The following is a 19,336-nucleotide window of genomic DNA, read 5'->3' on the forward strand; positions in this document are numbered from 1 at the left end:
TGGTAGCGAATGCTTTTGAAAAGATTTGAAGGTAGAAGGTTGTTTCCGTCTAGCTCCGGAAGCATTGTCTGAAGTAATAAGAAAGGGGAAATGACAACTCTGAAGTTCTTTTTCTTTGGCCTTTATATGATAAAGTACATCAAGAAGCTTATAATTGCAATAGAGAGGTCTAGGTCAGAATTCACAGGTAGTTAGCCGCTTTCTCTGTAGGAAAATACCTTAGGTTGTACAACAACTCCACTATTCTCCCTTTAAAGTAGGCCCTTCTCTTTCGAACTATGAAAACTGAGGTTCGACTTGAATGTGTTAAGCCTATAGTCTAAGTAGCATGATGTTCACTCTTCTTAGGTTCACCTCTTTTGGATGCCCTGAGGTTTGAAGTCATTTGTTTATCACAGAACAAGTCCCCCTCAGTCAATGACATACTTGACCCTCTCTTCCAGATCCTCGCTTCTATGAGCCAAATCACTCTCCTCAGGAGTTGTCTATTTGACTACACCCTCCTCGGCATTGTTACCCATAAAATCATCATGAGCAATCTCTTCCGGTTCAGTAGTTTCCAGATCTGGCATCTTTGCCTCTTCTTGTTCAGGGTCCTCTACAACCGCAAGTTGTCCGCAATTCATTGCCTACTTTGAGGCTATAATTGTAATGAAAATATCAGATGGGAGAAAGAGAACCGGTTCGGCAATAAGACCTGGGAAGGGAGATCACATGGCCGGTCTGCGAAGAACAATCAAAGGATTTTTCACTTCCTCAATTAAGGGCATTCTAGTTCGACATGGCTCACTTCGGTTGCAAAGACTTTCTCCTTAGGGGCATGTCTCAGCAACACAAAATAAGGGTTTCGAACGTTATAGGACTTGACCAAACATCTCACGACATGAGCTGACGACAGCCATGAAGCACCTGTATGAAAGTAAGTACCATCCCGTTAAGGACGGGTTTACTTGTTCATATGTCAAGGGCTTGTAAGGTTTGACGCATTGTATCGAACTAAACCACATGCTCCACCGCCTGTGCAGGCCCCCGTCAATTCCTTTGAGTTTCAATCAGTCAGGTGCTTCCTCTGTAGCCATCAGCTCGTTCTTGAAGGATCCAATCAGGTGTGCATAATCTGGAGTAAAAGGATTCAAACCTTTTCATACCAGCACCAAAAACCGATGCCTTACCACTTGGCTATACTCCATAGTCTTGTTTTGGACGGTCCGAGGGGGACCACCACGACACCTCTCTTCTCAAAAATCCAATGGAGTTAGATAAGTAGGGGAGTTGACACCGGGACTGTGATGATGTTATTTATGTTGATATATTATGGCTGTTAAATGTGTTATGTATCCCAGGTATGAGGTGTGAGAGTAAGAGGTAGAGTAGTGGAAATGGTGATGAATGACTGGGATCTACCTTGGGAAGGGGGGTTAGTTCTAGAGTGGTTAGTGAGCCTTATGATGGTATACTATATGGTTAAGGGCCTGATTATTATGGTGAAGAATCGTAGGCATACAGTAGGTTGGTTGGTTGGGTTCGGGGCGATGTGTGTTTCGAAAACTCTTTTGATAGAAAGGTTAGGCCTTAATCTAAATTAGAGTTGGTAGTGATGCAAAAAAAGGCTAACATTGCGTTGATACCTAGTTGTGGTTAAGACAAAGACGGTGGTCAGACTGTGGATGCAAAAGTTAGCTAGGTTATCTTCTTTATAACATGTTTCTTCTGGTTGATTTATTTATATTAGGTGGTCGGTATCGGGTTGACCCATTATGCCTGCCAGTACATGTTGTTTGTATTGATACTACTCTTGCAATGCCATTTAGCATAGTCTGGTTGCAGGGCCAGTGATGTTTCATCAGAGAAGATGAAGACAATCTCCAACAGCTTCTTCTTTCCTTCCTTATGGTGGGAGTTGTGTCATGATATTATTCTATTTACATGACGTATCTTTAGTAGCTCTTGTACCTGTTTATACTAGATTCCTAGGGGTGTTAATTATTCTAAAAATATAATATTGGTTTTGTTTTAACTTAGTATCTTGTAAACTTCTTGAACTCTCTATTTTATCTCTTATCTTCTTAACTTTTCCGCATGATGAAATCGTTTAGGGACTACGGGTTCTTCTATTTAGGTGTTAGAGTAGGTGTCTGCACGGCCCAGTGGGTTAGGTCGTGACAAATTGGTATCGGAGCCCAAGTTACCAGTCTCCCAGTACAAGAGCAAATGTGGAATAGACTCCTGCAAATTGGTGTGTTGACGTCCACATCTAATCTTTAGGAAGCTATGAAAGCCTTCTAGGAAGTTGTTCTACTTCTTCTATCCTTTCGTGTAGATTTTTGCTTGTGGTGTAGGTTAAGTCCAATTGGTATCTCCGGATTTCAATTGCTATCTCAGCAAAGTGAACTATATGCAGTTGTAGGCTAAAGGGACACAAGCCAGGGATATTGGAAATGAGAAAGTTTCAATTGGTATTTGGCCTTAGAGGTTGTACAAATGCATGGATGACCAGCTAATGATCATTAATGAAGCGAATTAAGTTAATAATTTTTATTTGCTAGTGTAATGTAGCTTGAAATTGTGATTATGTGCATAGTGTTGCATGAATAACCGCTGGTGTGTGAAGTGTACTTGCCTGAATGGTATGATGTGCATGTGTGTCTGATGTGGCCTTAATAACTGTCTATGTGAGAGATGCACTTATTGAAATACTTGAAATCACAAGAGGTATAATTGTTTGAGTCTCTATGAACTTGTGGATAGAAATGAGCCATGTTTAGTGGGGTGCTATGGTATGATAATGACCCATAATGTGATTAATAAGCATAGTCTTAAAGTGTGCATGTTTGTTATGCCAAGATAATGGGGAAAATCTCTTGCATGAGTAATACTGGGTTCGATTTTGAGGTAGACTCCACCGAATTCAACTAGGGGAGTTGGGTTCTGACTAAATTATGACCCTGGGGTTAATGAAGAACTCTAGGAATGGGAAGAACTCCCGGGAAAATATTTCCAGGGACCTAAACTAGTAAGGGCTGCTAGGGAGGGATAATCCCGCCATGGCAGGACCGCCATAGCGGGAATTTTTCCACCATGGCGGGACAAGGCGAGAAAGAATCTCAGTCCTGTCTCCATTGTTTCCCCCCAGTTCCACCAATTAACTCTGAATCATATATTGACTAATTCTCGCATCCCGATCAGTGCTCAGCAGTAGTATAGTGAGTTATAAGCATCTAACATTTATTTACGCCTACAAAATTGGAGATCTAGCACCCATGTGCTTGCAAAACATAGGAAAACAAAAATGAAATAGAGCAATTGTGTGTTGCGTGCCCAAACAGAGCAAACCTAACTCAAGAAAAAGATTCTACTTAGAGGGAGGGGGAGTGTTATCATCCGAATCGAGGTCCTTTGGTGCCTCCTCACTAGTCCATGTATTGTTCAACCAGGAAAACTCCTGAAAGTCCTCCAATTCGAGCGTGGAAAGCTCCCACTGGAGGGCGACACGAGATAATATGACCGTGATGGCCTTCCACATCCTGCCCATCAGATGGTTCTTGTCGATGCTCTTCTTCTCCCATCACAAATGGCGGCAGAGTATCTCGACCTCAAGGGCGGTGGAAGGTGGAACCGGAGCTGAGGTACTAGAATAGGTACCTCCCAATCTTCTTTGAATTGCAGCCAGGTCCTCCTCCATGTGATCGCCTGATAGTGGTGGCAGAGACTAGGTAGGAGGGGCGTCATCGGCCTCATAATCTTCCCCCTCCCCATCATCTGCCTTTTCCACTGCTCTACTGCTCCTGACCCCACTCACCTTACCCTTCTTCTTTCCTTTGGAATAGGTGATGTGAGGCCAAAATACATATTTTTAATCATTACTTGCCTCACATTTATTATTTATATTTGTCCTTTTTGAGCTTGGATTTTATAAATTGTGCTAAGTAGTATATTTTATTTGTAGGATTAAATTGGTGGAAAAATTAAGAAGTTTGAAGCTAAAACGAATTAAAGATGGAAGGTTGAAGAAAAAAATCAAATAGACAGCTTAATGGAGTAAATTGAATATAATAATATATAATGTATAACTTACAGAAAATTGCAAATTGCGAACTGCAAAGTGAAGAACTGTCACGTGGCAGCAAAGGAAGACACGCACAAATTGAGTCTGTTATGGCTACTGTTCACGCGGAAAAAAAAGGAATCCTATTTCTTTTGGTTTTGGATTCCTAATTTAATTTGGACTCAGTTATTTTATTTAGGATTTTCTATATCTATAAATAGTCCATAGAAATAATTATTTGGGGGGGATATCATTCATAGGAAATACTTTTTAGGGTTCTTTTCTTCTACTTATTGGGTTAGACATTATTGTAAACTCTTAATTTTGGTGTTTTGGGAATTAACTTGCAAACTTTAGCAATTTGATTTCTGAAATTCATTTTATACAATTTTCTCTTTGAATTTCAATTGAAGATTTCGGGTTTCATCAATTCTTCTTGTAAGTTCATGATTTTTTTTTACCAAATTATGAATTGTGTTCTTTCAAGCATGAGTAGCTAAATCCACAACTAGGGTTGTGGAAACCATGAGCAATTAACTATGGCCAATGTTAGAACTTGCCTCGTTCCTACTTGCCAGACCAAGGAGGTAATGAATGAGAAAAGAATTCACCAGAGAGATTTAGTGGATGCTATCTAATAGTCTAATATAAATTGTAGTGAGGGCAAAAACTAAGTCATACATTAAACTGATGACTAATCTAAAGGTAAAAGGTAAGGGTTAGTAAAGTATACATTTGTACCAAGGTGCGTGGTGAAATTCCCTACTTGGAGGACCAATCACTTAGGGATACCCAACTTACCAACTTTGCATGTAAAACACTAGGAAAGAATTAATATTATTAGGATTATTGCGTGAAGAGCTTGTGGGGAACACATATACCCTAGTTTCTTTCTCATATTGATATCTCAAAGTTCGAATCTTGCTTACTTGTTACTTAATCAACAATTTGTTTCTTGTTTACAAACGCCCCCCCCCCCTCCCTTTATTTACTTGTCTTGGAAATAGTTTGACTAAACGGATATAATAGTGAGTTAATTTTAAGTCTGAACTAGGAGTGTACAAAAACCGAACCAAATCGCAAACCGAGTCAAACCGAGAAAAACAACCCGACTAGTGGTTGGTTTAACTTGGTTTTGGTATTGAAAAAAACCCGACTATATTTAGGTTGGTTTGGTTTTAACTAAAAAAACCAACCCGACATTATATGTATAATTTTAAAATTTTATTTTATACATAAAAATATTTACTTTGATATAATTTTTAAATATTTCTTATGCTTTTGCATAGTTTTTATCTTTTAATATATTATTTCAAGTTTGAAACTTAGAATTCTGAATGGTTCAATAAATATTATAGTCAACAGATGTTGGTAATTATAATAAAGCTTAAATGAAAATCAAATTAATACTAATGAAAAAAAAAATCAATTCAACACTAAGACTGACAATAATATTGAATATTTGTTCTTTGGTTTTACATTGGTTTAGACAATTCAAATACATAATCTAATTTTAATTTCCTTTAATATTTAGTCATGTAACTAATACCTATTAAACTTATTTTAACATGATTTAGTACTTTTAAATTATGATCTTTTTCATTATCACTTGTTAATTTGCAATATTTGTTTTACGCGATTTCATTATTATTATTTTTTTGTCGGATATTTTAGTGTCATTACTCATATCATATTTTGTGTTACTTTCTTAAGAAACACCTTAGATAGTTGTATTTTGATAGGACTAAAGAAATATTTGAAGTACAGGTAAGTTATATGTTTGTATGAGTAAAAACCCGAAAAGCCCAAAAAAATCTGAAAAAATTTGAGGTTGAAAAACTTGAGTTTTATTTGTTTGGTTTGGTTTATAGATTTAAAAATCCGACACAGATGGTTTGGTTTGATATTTGAAAAACCTGAACCAACCCAGTCATGTACACCTCTAGTCTGAACCATATTCCTCGTGGGATCGACCCCAACCTACAAGTTGGGTTCTTTATTTGACAACGATCGCTTATACTTTTTTTGTATAGACGTATCTTTTCATGAAAACATCACAATATTTTAAGTGAAACTTTTTCATCAAAGAATACAATTCTTTCACATCATGCTAGAATCAACGAAGCGCTGGATGCTGATCCTGGTTACGTGTGTCTGCATCATAACAAAGATGCATGTAAAATGGCGTCAGTACATTGAATGTACGAGCATGCGAGGGGAATTCTAAACAAGACATAAGTTTGAAAGGAACTGAAAGAACATACCTGGGCTCAGCTCAACTCAACTTAACTCAAATTAACTAATTTCAATATAATGCAATAATATAAATGCAATATAAAGAAAAGCTTTTAAAACATGGATAACAACTCTGTATGTATGCAAAGATATAATATAAACTCTGAATGTATATAAAAATACAAAGAACTCTGTGTATATAAGAATACAAAATACTGTTGTGGGAGTTTCTCTAATCTACAACCACCACTTAAGAACTAATGTGATGATATAACGTTTTGCCTCACGTTGCCAGGGTCGTCCTATACCTTGCTGAGGGTATAGAACCTAACTACTAAGTGGATCAACTAGTCTATGCTAAAATCAATAAGGAATCATTTAAAAGTTTCAGCCCATGATGGCTACATGATTTATGGGGGCTGGGAGTTGTCTGAACTCTCCCCCATATCGGTGCTCAATACTACTCCCAAACTATTACTAGCTCATATTGTTTAAAAAAACACAACTTTTTTCTGTGGTTTGAGATAACTACTCAAAACTTCGCTCAAAGGCTCTCTTGAAAATCAAAGTTTCCTCTCTTGCTTATTTGTGAAAGCTTTACTCTTTACTGAAAATTAGATCAAAGGCTCTTTTGGAAATCAAAGTTTCCTTTTTTGTTTAAACGTGAAAACATTTACTCTTTGGGAATACATAGTACCGATATACTCTTTTGATGAAATGAACTTCTATCTTTACTCTTTACTCAATTCAAAACTAAAGCCTTAAAACAAAGTTAAAACATTTGTAAAAGACTTTTGGAAGACTCTATGAACTTCTCTTGACTTGACTTTTAACTTTCCTTGAATTGAATTATGGATTCAAGGCTCATGATCTCATGTTATGGATAATTTCATGTTGTTTAGACGTACCTTAGAGTGTCGAAATCAACTAGAAAATATAGGTAAGTTTCAAGGGAACTCGTACAAAGAGAAGTGGGAAAAAGTAGAAGACATGGCGTCCCTGGCGGCGCTCTGAGTGGCGCGGGGTGCGAGAGCACAAACTTTAGAAGCTGGGTTGGGGGCGCTCTGAGTGGCGCAGCACCCCACCCCCTTCCCCAGATTTTTGACGAATTTCCTTGGTCATTTTTCAACTCTAAACCCTCTAGATTTGATTGGTTCTTTCCCCAAACACTTAGATTCAAGTACACAACCAAAATATGCAAGAATCTACTAAAAACACATCAATTTTCATGAATTTAACTCAAGGACTTCTCAACAACTTCAACAATAAAGAACCCAATAGAAACTTCAACAAAATCCATCAAGAACTCAATTTCTTTACTTTCAAGAACATAATCTCACTGAAATTAATCATGATTGGAGCGTGGATGAACGAACCCAATGCTATGTGATCTCACATACCTCGTAGGGATCAAACCTTGACGATGTTGGGTTTTAAAAGGTGTGAATGGAAAATAAAGAGTTGCGACTTTTATGAAGAGTTGTGACTTTTATGAAAAATTGCGACTTTTATGAAAAGTTGTGAATTTTATGAAAGGTTGTGACCTTTCCGAAAGATTGTGACTTTTCCAAAGGTTTGTGACCTCTCTCTCAAGGCACAATAAGAACCTTTTCACACTACCCTTTGTTTTCTATAAATTGAGGGATTTCCCCTCATTTTAGTTGAACTAATTTTTCTGGACTTCTTCTACTACTACTAAATCTAGTATTCTAAGTGTACTTTACTACCGTTGAGTGGTTCGCTGACACCGTAATTTTAGGTACCAATACACCGGTAAGTAAGATCGTTCTATCCTGGGAGGATATATTCCATTAACCTCGGGTACTTGAGGGAATAATTTTCTTAAGGGGACACTGTGCATTCCGTGGGCTCAATTTTCTTTCTTTGAGAATAATATTTTTATATTGTTTCTAATCTGTTTCTGATTATATTTTCTCTACTAGTTTTAATTTTCTAGTTTGAAAATACTCTTTAAACTTTGTTGTTTCTTACCAAGTTCTTTAAAGTTTTGTTCTAAGTATCTTAGGAAAATAAGATGAACAACAGACGAAATCCACAAGCCTAACTTCAACAACTTGACGATTCCTTGCCTTTTCTTCTCTTTTCTACTCTTCTTTTCTCTTCTCTCAAAACCCTAACTTATTTTGATGAAGCGTAAACTGAACCAAATCAGTTTAGACCCAACTTAATTACCAAAAACAAAATTAAATAGTTTGGTAGTGAAAAGACCATAATACACTTCTAAAATCCGGTTTTGACTTTCTTTATCTAGACAACCCAACTTCAAATGAGCATATCTCCCTCATACAAACTCGACATTGAGCAAACTCAGTGGCGTTGGAAAGGTAATTCAAAGAGATTTCCTACAGTATCTTGTAGCACACCTTACTCATCCTGAGATAGGATTTATGGTCATTTAAAGTTGACCCAAAACTCATACTTACCTTAACTTTGTCAAACTTTCCAAATTTGATTATTTTCAAAAAACGGTTTCTTTCTAATTCTATTTCTTTCAAAAATTGGGGTGTTATAAAATCCTACGGAGGCACGCAGTTAGGGACAAAGGAACTACTTCTAAAGACCAAATCTCTACCTGCAGTAGGGCTTCAATTCCCAAGTCCTTTCGATGCTAAGTAAAATCCCAGCGGAATAGACAAAGTCATAATCATATCATAGTAAATATACTTGGAAAGGCCACAATTATGACTACAAATCCAATCATAACTTCATATTAGCATAGCTTCTTTAAAAACTATAATTTCATAACTTCATTCAATGCGAAACTCATCTATCTAAGCATCTAAATCTTGATTTCTTTCAAATGTGAGAAAACATTTCAGAAATCACTAACACTTTATCGTAAAAGCATCCTTTTGTCATAAATAAGTCTTGAAAATTGAATCATAAATTTGGGTATCCATTCATTTTTAGAATTTTAAAATTGGTTGGGTACCCAATTCATTTAAAATTAGTGAATTATGAGTCCACTCATATTACACATTTAAAATATGGGTACTTAAATGGATATAATGGGTAATTTCTCGAGAAAGGATATTCACTGAGAAAACAAATTCAGTTTTTTGATATTCTGCATGTGTATATTAGCTATCTGAAAATTTCTGCATTATCACGATCTTGTTTTTCTTATTTTCTTTTTCTGTTAGACCATTGCATATTAAACGAAAATCCCCAATAACAGAACTCACTGAGAGTTTGTGGAAATTTTGGTGCAAGTGGTCTCCTCGTAGGTGCAACAATATCTTTGTCTTTTTAGAGTTAACATGATGGCGGGTAATTAACTATGTATCTCCAGTTGATGTTCCTATCACAATTGTATGATTTAGTTAGTTATTTCTAACACTTGTGATCACCAAGTCCACAAATGTGACCAATTTCTTAATGTAATTTCAATCATGAGTCATGTTGTGGTTAGGAAGACTTAATTGTCAAGTCAAAGTGTTCTAGATACACATAATAGAAACTAGTCATTTTGTACTGAGTACCAAACTGATCATTTAATGTCTTTGAAATGCTTTATGACTTGATCGTTTTGGAGCTCATTGAGAATGCAGAAAACTTGATTCATGGAATAATATGGGTACCCATATTATCCATTGGTTAACTCGTTTTTACCTGTTTAAAATATGAGTTGAGTCAGGTATTTTATCTATTTTTGTTTAATTCATTTTTTATCGACTCATATTCTACTCGATTCGCTCGTTTGCCACTTCTAGTCATAAATCATCACTTTCTTAAATCATGCATAGATTCATAATCATAATTTATGAGTTCATAAGCATAGTTTATATTCATAAAATCTGCATAGGCATGTGTTCATGTGAAATCAATAAACATCATGTAATTAAGTTAAATAATGCATAATAAGATTAAATATAATTAATTTAATCACAATAAATTGAACTCATGGAGAATAGCATAAAACCCTAGATTTTGGGTGAAATAAATTTGAATTAAAATATACTTTCTCGAATTACTTCTTAAATAATGCACTTAATATTAAATATAAGAATACTTTCTGGAAAAGAATGCACTAGAAGTAAAATATATTTTCTTGAAACTCTTCTAAAATGATGCACTTGAAATTAAAAATAATAGTACTTTCTTGAAATACTTCTTCAAAATAATGTACTTAAAACAAAATATTCTTTCTTGAACTCGTTATTGAAATACTTCTTTGAAATCTTTAACATACTTTCTTTGTGAAATTAATGGATATGAAATACTATGAAAAGGTTTTTAAATAGCTTTTATTAGAAAGGGATCCATGTGGTATAATAATCATGAACCATGCATCAATAATAATTAATGACATGAAGTAAAATAATTTTGCTTATAAAATCAAGAACCAATAATAAGAGATAATGGAAATTCAAAATAATAAAAATTGTGGGTAAAAACCCTAACCTTTGATCTTCAAAAACATATATCGTAGAATTAGGGTCCAAGGAAGAAAAAAGTTCCTCACTTTGATAATCTTGCATATCTTACAAGCTCCATTAATCTTGAAAAAAGAACCCTAACTTGAAGAAGAACAATCCAGAAATCCTTTCTTGAGATTTTTGAATTAGTTCTTGAAAATCCTATAGTCAGGTGTTAACATTTCTATTATTGATTCATGATTATAAGAAATAATTTGAATTGTAAAGATTAAAATCTTTGGAGAAGGATTTACCTTGAATAAGAATCTTGAAAAAAAATTGAATGACCATTGCGTGAAGAAAAATGTTGAAAAATATTTGAAAGAATCTTGCGTGGAAGTCTTAAGCTTTGATTTTCTTAAGAATTTCATCTTAGGGATTGAGAGAGGAGAAGAAGAAGTTAAATGATTGAAATATAATTGTTTAGGGCTTTATAGTAGTTTAGAATACCGTTTTAAGGTTTTCCACGTGGTATATAGACAAGAACATTACTTTTTAGAATTTCCTGCAGCTAAACTGCAACTTCACTACATTATTTAGTAAAATATTATAACTCTCTACACCAATATTGGAATGACATAAACGTGTTGGCATTGAAAAGAAGACTGATAGACCTTTAATTTAATTGACTATGGGCCACAAAAGTCTTCATATTTTAAGAGATATGATCGTTTCAGGTTGACCTAAGAAAAATCTTATATGGAAACTCTACTGATAAGAAAACATTCAACTCAACTTTGTGTTAGAGGACTATTATTACCTTAATTAATTTCCACACTAAATAATTGACTTGAACACCTATACAAAATTAAGAATTAACACCTTCGCAATCACAAAAAGTATAAATAGCAACATTACATTCCTAGAGCATTGGAACTAACCTAGAATCCAGTGTGTCCTCAACCAAGGCTTTGGGCCTAAATACTAAAACCAACTCAACAGTGATAACCAAAGGAGAAACAACTCTAATCAAGATGCAAAAGGGATCATAAAAGGGGCAACATACAAAGATAAACTCAAGAGTCTCCTCTCCTACATGAATAGAATTACCCAAAGGTATAATACAACTAGGTGTAACACCCTAAATTCGAAAGAGGGCAACATAGCAAATTTCAGAAGTTTTAGGTGCTAGCCATGGAGGCCAACCACGGCCCGTGGGTAGGACCACATACCATAGGTGTGGTCCATGGACTAGGAACCCAGACGTTGTCTAGAGGTCCAAGAACTACAGCCTGACCAACAGATCGTCGGTCAGACCATGGTCCGTGGTCCAGGGTCCGTGGTCCAAGTCCCCAAAATACGGATTGTGACCATGATCGACGGACCAGTAGGATGGACCATCTGTCAGATCACGATCCATCGATCAAGGTCCGTAGGTCATGGGTCAATAATTATTTTAGGGGCAGTTGGGTCTTTTCCTAATTATTATATCCCTATACGACGTCGTTTTGCCTATGTCTAAGACCCCTATATAAATGTTGCAACCCCAAATTTCCCTCATTAGAAATCATTCTCTCAATTTTGTAAAAGAAGAACAAGTCTCCTCTCATAAATATTTCTCTCTCTATAACGTGAAGAAGAAGAAGGGTTGAAGCTAGGGCTCAAGGTCAAGTCTCCATTCTCCATTGTTGTGGGCTTTGATATCAAGGTATGATAGCTGTATTCATCCATGAAATCCTTGCATCGATGGAGGCCCTAAGATTCCCAATTGAAAAGTAGAAATTCCCCAATTTGAGTTAGGGTTTTCTTCTAAGTTGTGGGTCTTTGTATATATTGATCCAATTGATTGGGTTATGATTGTTTATTCATGAATTAGGAGGATTACATGTTTTTAGGATGAATTTACATGCACCCATGCTTAACCCATGTTTCTAAGATGACATTGATGTAAATGAGTTTTACTCCATGAAAGGAGAATTTATGGATTTAGATGTATTCTTATAAGATAAATAAGGTACATTATGAATTGCTTTGAGAGTGAAGAATATATGATGATTATGATAGGTATTGATTTGAGAGTGAAGCATATGTTATGAATTGTTGATTATTGATGTAACGAGTAAATGGGCCCGCGCTTCGCGCGGTTAGAACATTCTTCTTTAAAATTTATGAGAATAAATTTTTTCTTGTATTTTGATATTATAGTATTTTTATATAAATATGTTTTTAAGAGTATAGAGGTTATTCAATTGTAGTTTACCATTTATTTTATTAAAAGAAAGGCAAAATTACAAATTATAACACTATTTTCACCTAGTTTACATAATTTCATTTTATAGATTCATTAATTTGGTTTTGAAATTTTACAATGGTTAGTTTATTTTTATCATCTATATGCATGGTCAATAGTGTCTTTAATTAGAGAGTCAAATAAATATTTTTCTCAATTTTCTTCTTTCAAATTTCTTTAGTATAACATTATCAATTACTTTCAAAATATTAAATAAATCCAAATTTCATATGTAATATAGTTATGATAGTTTTTTGCAATTGATGTTGTGCACAAACAAAACATTAATGATCCTTGAAAAGGATGAAAGACATGTAAGGGATAATTGGAAAAAAGATCAAAATAATACGTTGGTGTATATATATATAACTAATGTGTTTAGCAAGAGCAAAGGTTCCATAATCATATGATATACCAATAAGTAATCTGTAGTCATTGTGTCTTTTAAAATTAAAATGCGATCTTCCAAAATCCAAATTTCATATGTAATATAGTTATGATAGTGTTTTGGAATTGAAGTTGTGAACAAACAAAACATTAAGGATCCTTGGAAAGGATGAAAGAGAAGTAAGGGATAATGGGAAAAAAAGTTCAAAAAAATACTTTGGTGTGAGAGAATAGTCATCATTGTGTATCATATAATGTAATTAATTGCTAGTTTTATTTCTATCATTTGACTTTCTATTTTTATTACTCCTGTTAATATTAACATTATTATGAAAACAACAAAAAATCATATAAATTTGTAGAATTGATCTCTTGGAGAAGAAAAGATTTCTTTTGAGAATGTTGTAAATAATTGTATTCAGTAAAAAGTTATTTGTGAAACTACAGTAGTTGGATTTATATAGAGTCTGTACTAACAAATACTTATAAAAATAACGTTACAGAAACATAAACAACAAAGTTATAACATGTACTAAAAAACAACAATTAATATCATAAGCATAAATTAATGATGGTAAAAAAACATACCAATATTTGTAACAATAGAATGAAACAGAAAGGAAAAACCGAGCTCACTGAATGCATAGTGTCTCCTTAAGAAAATCATTCCCCTCTAGTACCCGAGGTTTAAAGAAATAGATCCTCTCAGGATGAAACAATTTTATTCACCAGTGTAATGATACAAAAACAATAGTGTCAGTGAGTCGCTAAACAAGATCAAAGTGCACAAATATTTAATTGTGCATAAGAAGAAGAAGAAGTTCATAATCAAATATTTAATTGTGCAGAAGAAGAAGAAGTTTAAAATCAAATGTTTAATTGTGCAGAAGAAGAAGAAGTTTAAAATCAAATGTTTAATTGTGCAGAAGAAGAAGAAGTTTAAAATCAAATGTTTAATTGTGCCGAAAAGGTCACAACCTGTCATAAAAGTCGCAACTATTCATAAAAGTCACAAATTTTCATATAAGTCACAACTTTTAATAAAAGTCACAATTTTTCAACAAAAGTCACAACTTTTCATGAAAGGGGAAGGCTAATTTCTGAAATAAATAAAGTAAAAGAGAATCCTTGTTTGTGGTGGCGCCACGTAGGCAGGCCTAGGGTTCTCTTTTTATATATATATATAGATGATTGTTGTGGAAGGGATAGTTCCCACTTGAATTGCTTATGTATGAATGTGAAAGGCTTTCTCACATTGAATGATTCTAGGTTGAAAGGATTGCTCACCTAAAATGAATCTAAGCTAAAGACTAGGAATTGATGAGGCTAAAGGTGATTACCCTTGACCTCTAAATGACAAGGATATGAGGCGATTAACCATATTCCTTAGAATAGAATAAGAGGAGATTATCCTTATTCCTTAAGGTTCAACAAGAGGCGTGTAACACCCCGTATCCAAAAAAGGGAAAATGAACCATATTTTAGGAAGTTGCAGGTGCCATACATCGAGGCCAACCACGACCCGTGGGTTGAACCACTGACCGTAGGTGGGTCCGTGGATTGGCCACCCTACAAAGTGAATTGAGGCCAAGAACGACGGCCAGACCTATGGACCGTAGGTCAGACCACGGTTCGTGGTCAGGGTCCATGGATCGAGGCCTAAATACCAAATTTCTGACACCAATCGACGGTCCACCAGAACGGACCGTGGGTCAGACCACGGTCCGTCGGTGGTAGCTGGCAGTTATTTTTCAAGGGGAAGTTGGGTCTTTTCCTAATTAGTAAGTTCCTATACTATGTCGTTTTACCTACGTTTAGGACTCCTATATAAGTCTTAACACCCAAAATCACCCCATTTATTTCATTATTCCAAATGAACAAAAGAATCCCAAATCTCCTCTCAAATATTCTCTCTCTAGAAACTTGAAGAAGAAAAAGAAGAATCAACCTAGGGTTTCAAGCTAAGGTTCCAATTCCTCCATTTAAGGCTAGCATTTGGATTCAAAGTATGATAGGTTTCATCCATTGAGTTCGCAAATTCCTCTATTTCGAAAGGTAGAATTCCCCAATTGAGTTAGGGTTTTCTTCAACCAACATGGGTTCCTTTCATTATTGATTTACATGATTGAATTATGATCTTCTATGCATGAATTGATGAAATACTATGGTTTTATGATGTTTTCCCCTATGAACCCATGTAATCCCCATGTTTTCAAGTTTTGAACTATATGACGTGGGATTTTGATCTTCAAGGAAGAGTTTTATGAAATTAAGCATGTATTACTACTTTTACATGAATTTATGATGAAATCCAGATCTAACCCATGTTTTCTAAGAGTTGATGATTGAAGGTTGGGTTTGACCTCAAGGAGGTTAATTATGGTCTTATGCATTGTTTTATGAAATCTATGCAAATGTTTTAAGGGTGCTTTGAGAGTAAAGTACCAATGACGCTGTTGTGTTGTGAAAGGATATTCTCACTAAACACATAACTAGCATGATGTGAAAGGTTTTCTCATATAGAAAGGGTTATTAGGTTGAAAGGCTTTCTCACTTAATTGAATCAAAGACAATGAGCTATCTTAATGAAACTAGCTTGAATTGGTTGTCCAATGGCACCTCTTCATGAGTAATAAAGTCAAGTAAGAAATGAATATTTCGTGGGATTTATGCTTAGCACCGATTGGATATTGATAGTGAGATGGAAGCTCTCCTGTAGTAGAGGCCGTATTTCAAGAAGCAATCTCTTGAGATGGAAGCTCTCCCGTAGTAGAGGCCGGGTTTATAGTAGAAATATATGTATCCCTTAACTATGTGCCCCCATAGGTTGGTTATATAGTGGATCCACTTAAGCTAGAAGTTCAAGGTTCTACCCCCGGCAATTAGAACAACCATTTTCGGTGTGGGAGACACTAGGGGATCATGTTATAGCTCACATGGTCTCAATGTCGATTAAGGCTAATTGCCCACATGTAATAATGAACTAAGGTTACTCAAGGAGTATCGCATATGAGTTCTAAGGTTTTGAAGAAGAAGTTAGCTTGCATTGACCATGATTTATGACTTATGTTTTATAACTCTTTCATATGATGTTTTATCTTGGTCAATTGCATGTCATTAAATGAAATGACCTTTTTTGTATGTTTTAAATGTTTATGCATGGCTATCATACTTGGTACATTGTTTTGTACTAACGCATAATCCTGCCTACATTTTCTCCAAATGTAGGGTCCAATATTCATGGTGCTCAGTTTCGTGGCTAGTGGGTGATTTGATTGATTCCTGAGCTTTGGTGAGTCGTCATGCTTTGAGGATGGACTTTCCCTGTTTAGTTTCTTAATGTATTTTATCTTTGTAACATGATGTATGGGCTAGGCCCAATTTCATTCTATTGTATTAGATGGATACGATGAGACAAGAGTTTAGACTTTCGCTTTTCGTTTTATAAATTTTTTTGGACTTGGACTATTGTTTTACTCTTATTGTTCTATTTCTTATGTTATGAGAGCTAAGTGGCTTGTATGGAGTTTGTCGGGGTTCTATACGCCATGTTGTCGTGACAAACGTGGTAATCAGATCACAAGGTTTAGAATGGTCCTAGGATGTCTCATAAGCCACATCTAGTAGAGTCTTGTTCATGAGTGTGAAGTGCGCCACATTTATGAATGAGAGGCTACAAGATGATTAGGAAACTCCACTTTTTTTGTTACTCTATGTCGTGCGATAGAGTTTAACTCTATAAGGTCTGTGTCATAATCCTTATCCTATGTTATTCAAGATATGGCTACCCGAAGAGCTTACACTAGAAGGAATGTGAGGGAAAATGTAGAACAATAAGCTCTTCCCCAAGCTCCTCAAGTTCCGGTCGATCGTTTGGCTGAGCATGTGTCTAATGCAGAGTTTAGGGATACTTTTCAAGTGTTGGCTCAAGACGTGATGGCCCAAGCCAATAGGCAGGCTGTGGTTCCCGTAAGCTTAAATGTGAATGCAGTGGCTTCAAGAGTAAGGGACTTCACAAGGATGAATCCTCTGGAGTTTCTGGTTCTAAAGTTGAGGAAAATCCTCAAGAATTTATTGATAAAGTTCATAAGGTGTTGATGATCATGGGAGTTACGCCGGTGGAAAAGGTGGAGTTCGTCGCTTATCAACTAGAAGGTGTGGCTCAAATTTATTATAATCAATGGAAAGAAGGGCGGCTAGAAGATGCGTGTCCTCTTGATTGGGAGAATTTAAAGCCATTTTTCTAGATAGGTTCTTTCCCCTTGAGATGAGGGAGCCAAGGTGCTTAAGTTCATTAACCTCCGGTAAGGGAGTATGAGTGTGAGGGAATATGCTCTAAAGTTTACTCAATTGTCTAAGTATTCTCAAACGATGGTTGCCGATTAAAGGGCAAAGATGAGTAAGTTTGTTTCGGGTGTGTTTGAAATAGTGGTTAAAGAATGCCGAATTGCAATGCTCATTCATGAAATAGATATCTCTCGTCTCATGGTACATGCACAAGAAATTGAGGAGAAGAAACTCAAATAAAAGTATAGAGAGGTAAAAAGGGCTAAGACCAGAGATGGTAACTTTTCACATACAAGATTCGATGGACAAGGTCTTCCTAGATTTCGACAAAGGTTTTCCGGTCAAGGTTCCTCCAATGCTCCTCCTAAGTTCAATAAAGATAGAGTGTCTAACCATAAGCCTCATAGAGGGAATGGTAGTGGATCATCATTGCCTATGTCTAATTGTGCCAAGTGTAGAAGAAAGCACAATGGTAAGTGTCTAGTCGGCACAAATGGTTGTTTTGGTTGTGGTAAGAGTGGTCACAAAATGAGGGATTATCCAATGTTTACGACTAAAGGAAGAGATGGCAAGAAAGATACTCCTTGTGGTTCGGGTTCCAATGCTCCTAAATAGAACCATATTTATGTTCTTTAGACTAGAGGTGAAAAAGAGAGTTCTCCGGATGTTGTTATAGGTATGTTGAAAGTTTTCCAACTTGATGAATATGCTTAATTAGATCCCGGTGCTACTTTGTCTTTTGTGACACCATATGTGGCTATGAGGTTTGATGTGCTCCCCAATGTGTTGTTAGAATTTTTTTCTGTCTCTAATCCTATTGGTGATTTTGTGGTGGCTAAGAGGGTCTATAGAAAGTGTCCTGTTTCCTTGTCCCATAGAGTTACTCTTGTTGACTTGGTAGAGCTTGATATGTTAGATTTTGATGTTATATTGGGCATGGATTGGCTGCACTCTTGTTATGCTTCTATTGATTGTAGAACTCGTGTAGTCAAGTTTCAGTTCCTGAATGAGCCTATCCTACAGTCGAATAGGGGAAATTCTATGCTGAAGGGTTAGTTTGTCTCTTGCCTTAAACCTAGGAAGATGATTTCTAAGGGTTGCATTTACCATTTAGTAAGGGTGAGGGATGTAGATTCTGAAACCCCTACTCTCGAGTCAGTCCCCATTGTTAATGAGTTTCTGAAAGTGTTCCAGATAATCTATCCGATATTCCTCCCGATCGGGAAATAGACTTCGGTATGGATCTTCTCCCAAATACACAACCTATCTCTATTTCTCCGTACCGTATGGCTCCAGCAGAACTTAAGGAGTTAAAATAACAATTGAAAGAGTTGTTGGATAAGGATTTCATCCGACTGAGTATCTCTCTATGGGGTGCTCTAGTTTAGTTTGTTAGAAAGAAAGATGGGTCTCTTCGAATGTGTATTGACTATCGTCAGTTGAATAACACGATTATTAAAAAAAAGTATCCTCTTCCAAGGATAGATGACTTGCTTTACCAACTTTAAGGAGTGAGTTATTTCTCTAAGATTGATCTCCGATCGAGTTATCACCCATCAAGGGTGAAGGATGATGACATTCCGAAGGCGGCTTTTCGAACTCGGTATGGTCATTATGAGTTGTTGGTAATGTCGTTTGGTTTGACTAATCCTCCAGCGGCGTTTATAAATTTGATGAATAGGGTGTTTAGATAATACCTTGACATGTTTGTGA

This window comes from Solanum tuberosum, unplaced genomic scaffold (assembly GCF_000226075.1).
Source record: "Solanum tuberosum cultivar DM 1-3 516 R44 unplaced genomic scaffold, SolTub_3.0 scf00001, whole genome shotgun sequence".
Lineage (NCBI taxonomy): Eukaryota > Viridiplantae > Streptophyta > Magnoliopsida > Solanales > Solanaceae > Solanum > Solanum tuberosum.